Raw genomic sequence first — 5,000 nt, 5'->3', positions numbered from 1 at the left:
CGGTAAAATTTTTTTACGAGGGTGAAATTTTCATCGTGGTGTCGCACGTTAGACGCGGACAGGCTATCGCGGGTCTCTCGATCATCCAGGCCGGCAAAGTATACCCTCGGTAAAATTTTTTTACGAGGGTGAAATTTTCATCGTGGTGTCGCACGTTAGACGCGGACAGGCTACCGCGGGTCTCTCGACCATCGAGGCCTTCAAACTATACCCTCGGTAAAATTTTTTTACAAGGGTGAAATGTTCATCGGTAAGCCGCACGTTAGATGCGGACAGGCTACCGCGGGTCTCTCGACCATCGAGGCCGTCTAACTATACCCTCGGTAAAAAAAATTTACAAGGCTGAAATGTTCATCGGGAAGCCGCACGTTAGACGAGGCAGGCTACCGCGGGTCTCTCGACCATCGAGGCCTTCAAACTATACCCTCGGTAAAAAATTTTTACAAGGGTGAAATGTTCATCGGGAAGCCGCACGTTAGATGCGGACAGGCTACCGCGGGTCTCTCGACCATCGAGGCCGTCTAACTATACCCTCGGTAAAAAAAATTTACAAGGCTGAAATGTTCATCGGGAAGCCGCACGTTAGACGAGGCAGGCTACCGCGGGTCTCTCGACCATCGAGGCCGTCTAACTGTACCCTCGGTAAAAAAAATGTACAAGGCTGAAATGTTCATCGGGAAGCCGCACGTTAGACGCGGACAGGCTACCGCGGGTCTCTCGACCATCGAGGCCGTCTAACTGTACCCTCGGTAAAAAAAATTTACAAGGCTGAAATGTTCATCGGGAAGCCGCACGTTAGACGAGGCAGGCTACCGCGGGTCTCTCGACCATCGAGGCCGTCTAACTGTACCCTCGGTAAAAAAAATGTACAAGGCTGAAATGTTCATCGGGAAGCCGCACGTTAGACGCGGACAGGCTACCGCGGGTCTCTCGACCATCGAGGCCGTCTAACTATCCCCTCGGTAAAAAAATTTACAAGGCTGAAATTTCCATCGGGAAGCCGTACGTTAGACGCAGGCAAGCTACCGCGGGTCTCTCGACCATCGAGGCCGTCTAACTGTACCCTCGGTAAAAAAAATTGACAAGGCTGAAATATTCATCGGGAAGCCGCACGTTAGACGAGGCAGGCTACCGCGGGTCTCTCGACCATCGAGGCCGTCTAAATATACCCTCGGTAAAAAAAAATTTACAAGGCTGAAATGTTCATCGGGAAGCCGCACGTTAGACGCAGGCAAGCTACTGCGGGTCTCTCGACCATCGAGGCCGTCTAACTGTACCCTCGGTAGAATTTTTTTTACCAGGCTGAAATGTTCATCGGGAAGCCGCACGTTAGACGAGGACAGGCTACCGCGGATCTCTCGACCATCGAGGCCGTCTAACTGTACCCTCGGTAAAAAAAAATTTACAAGGCTGACATGTTCATCGGGAAGCCGCACGTTAGACGAGGCAGGCTACCGCGGGTCTCTCGACCATCGAGGCCGTCTGACTTTACCCTCGGTAAAATTTTTTACAAGGGTGAAATGTTCATCGGGAAGCCGCACGTTAGACGCGGACAGGCTACCGCGGATCTCTCGACCATCGAGGCCGTCTAACTGTACCCTCGGTAAAAAAAAATGTACAAGGCTGAAATGTTCATCGGGAAGCCGCACGTTAGACGAGGCAGGCTACCGCGGGTCTCTCGACCATCGAGGCCGTCTAACTATCCCCTCGGTAAAAAAAAATTTACAAGGCTGAAATTTCCATCGGGAAGCCGTACGTTAGACGCAGGCAAGCTACCGCGGGTCTCTCGACCATCGAGGCCGTCTAACTGTACCCTCGGTAAAAAAAATTGACAAGGCTGAGATATTCATCGGGAAGCCGCACGTTAGACGCGGACAGGCTACCGCGGATCTCTCGACCATCGAGGCCGTCTAACTGTACCCTCGGTAAAAAAAAATTTACAAGGCTGACATGTTCATCGGGAAGCCGCACGTTAGACGAGGCAGGCTACCGCGGGTCTCTCGACCATCGATCGAAGCCGTCTAACTGTACCCTCGGTAAAAAAAATGTACAAGGCTGAAATGTTCATCGGGAAGCCGCACGTTAGACGAGGCAGGCTACCGCGGGTCTCTCGACCATCGATCGAAGCCGTCTAACTGTACCCTCGGTAAAAAAAAATGTACAAGGCTGAAATGTTCATCGGGAAGCCGCACGTTAGACGAGGCAGGCTACCGCGGGTCTCTCGACCATCGAAGCCGTCTGACTGTACCCTCGGTAAAAAAAATTCACAAGGCTGAAATGTTCATCGGGAAGCCGCACGTTAGACGAGGCAGGCTACCGCGGGTCTCTCGACCATCGAAGCCGTCTAACTGTACCCTCGGTAAAAAAAATTCACAAGGCTGAAATGTTCATCGGGAAGCCGCACGTTAGACGCAGGCAGGCTACCGCGGGTCTCTCGACCATCGAAGCCGTCTAACTGTACCCTCGGTAAAAAATTTTTACAAGGCTGAAATGTTCATCGGGAAGCCGCACGTTAGATGCGGACAGGCTACCGCGGGTCTCTCGACCATCGAGGCCGTCAAACTATACCCTCGGTAAAAAAAATTTTACAAGGGTGAAATTTTCATCGGTAAGCCGCACGTTAGACGCAGGCAGGCTACCGCGGGTCTCTCGACCATCGAAGCCTTCAAACTATACCCTCGGTAAAACTTTTTTACGAGGGTGAAATTTTCATCGGGAAGCCGCACGTTAGAATAGTACAGCAGGTCTCTCGATGAAACGATCACATTTCATGTAACGTAACGTAACAAAGGCAGGCATCGTACACCCTAACCCTAAGCCGCCTCTTGACGATGCACGTCCCTAACCCTAACCCTAACCCTAACCCTAACCCTAACCCTAACCCTAACCCTAACCCTAACCCTAACCCTAACTAACACAACCCTAACCCTAACCCTAACCCTAACCCTAACCCTAACCCTAACCCTAACCCTAACCCTAACCCTAACCCTAACCCTAACCCTAACCCTAACCCTAACCCTAACCCTAACCCTAACCCTAACCCTAACCCTAACCCTAACCCTAACCCTAACCCTAACCCTAACCCTAACCCTAACCCTAACCCTAACCCTAACCCTAACCCTAACCCTAACCCTAACCCTAACCCTAACCAGTCCGTGTCAGGACCCGAGCTGTCCTTAGTCCTCGATACGTTAGCCTGGTTTCGTTCGCGAATGTCAGGTCCATATGGACATAAGCATGGTATTCCTCGATACGTTAGCCTGGTTTCGCGAGTGTCAGGACCATATGGACATAAGCATGGTATTCCTCGATACGTTAACCTGGTTTCGCGAATGTCAGGACCATATGGACATAAGCATGGTATTCCTCGATACGTTAACCTGGTTTCGCGAATGTCAGGACCATATGGACATAAGCATGGTATTCCTCGATACGTTAACCTGGTTTCGCGAATGTCAGGACGTAAGCGGGACTTGTTAATTTTTGTTTTCCATGCCTTAACCGACCGCGGGTTGGGGACGACCACGTACACTGACACCCGCGGTAGCCCGCTAGCCAGGCCGTTCACGTCCCTTTACCAGCGGTAGCCCGCTATCGGGTCGACCACGTACACTGACACCCGCGGTAGCCCGCTAGCCAGGCCGTCCACGTCCCTTTACCCGCGGTAGCCCGCTATCGGGTCGACCACGTACACCGATACCCGCGGTAGCCCGCTAGCACGGCCGTCCACGTCCCTTTACCAGCGGTAGCCCAGTATCGGGTCGACCACGTACACTGACACCCGCGGTAGCCCGCTAGCCAGGCCGTCCACGTCCCTTTACCAGCGGTAGCCCGCTATCGGGTCGACCACGTACACCGACACCCGCGGTAGCCCGCTAGCCAGGCCGTCCACGTCCCTTTACCCGCGGTAGCCCGCTATCGGGTCGACCACGTACACCGATACCCGCGGTAGCCCGCTAGCACGGCCGTCCACGTCCCTTTACCCGCGGTAGCTCGCTATCGGGTCGACCACGTACACTGACACCCGCGGTAGCCCGCTAGCCAGGCCGTCCACGTCCCTTTACCAGCGGTAGCCCGCTATCGGGTCGACCACGTACACCGACACCCGCGGTAGCCCGCTAGCCAGGCCGTCCACGTCCCTTTACCCGCGGTAGCCCGCTATCGGGTCGACCACGTACACCGATACCCGCGGTAGCCCGCTAGCACGGCCGTCCACGTCCCTTTACCAGCGGTAGCCCAGTATCGGGTCGACCACGTACACTGACACCCGCGGTAGCCCGCTAGCCAGGCCGTCCACGTCCCTTTACCAGCGGTAGCCCGCTATCGGGTCGACCACGTACACCGACACCCGCGGTAGCCCGCTAGCCAGGCCGTCCACGTCCCTTTACCCGCGGTAGCCCGCTATCGGGTCGACCACGTACACCGATACCCGCGGTAGCCCGCTAGCACGGCCGTCCACGTCCCTTTACCCGCGGTAGCTCGCTATCGGGTCGACCACGTACACTGACACCCGCGGTAGCCCGCTAGCCAGGCCGTCCACGTCCCTTTACCAGCGGTAGCCCGCTATCGGGTCGACCACGTACACCGACACCCGCGGTAGCCCGCTAGCCAGGCCGTCCACGTCCCTTTACCCGCGGTAGCCCGCTATCGGGTCGACCACGTACACCGATACCCGCGGTAGCCCGCTAGCACGGCCGTCCACGTCCCTTTACCAGCGGTAGCCCAGTATCGGGTCGACCACGTACACTGACACCCGCGGTAGCCCGCTAGCCAGGCCGTCCACGTCCCTTTACCAGCGGTAGCCCGCTATCGGGTCGACCACGTACACCGACACCCGCGGTAGCCCGCTAGCCAGGCCGTCCACGTCCCTTTACCCGCGGTAGCCCGCTATCGGGTCGACCACGTACACCGATACCCGCGGTAGCCCGCTAGCACGGCCGTCCACGTCCCTTTACCCGCGGTAGCTCGCTATCGGGTCGACCACGTACCTTCTCAGCCGC

Source organism: Mytilus trossulus, unplaced genomic scaffold, assembly GCF_036588685.1.
Source record: "Mytilus trossulus isolate FHL-02 unplaced genomic scaffold, PNRI_Mtr1.1.1.hap1 h1tg001200l__unscaffolded, whole genome shotgun sequence".
NCBI classification, from domain to species: Eukaryota; Metazoa; Mollusca; class Bivalvia; order Mytilida; family Mytilidae; genus Mytilus; species Mytilus trossulus.
This window is presented reverse-complemented; position numbering follows the sequence as displayed.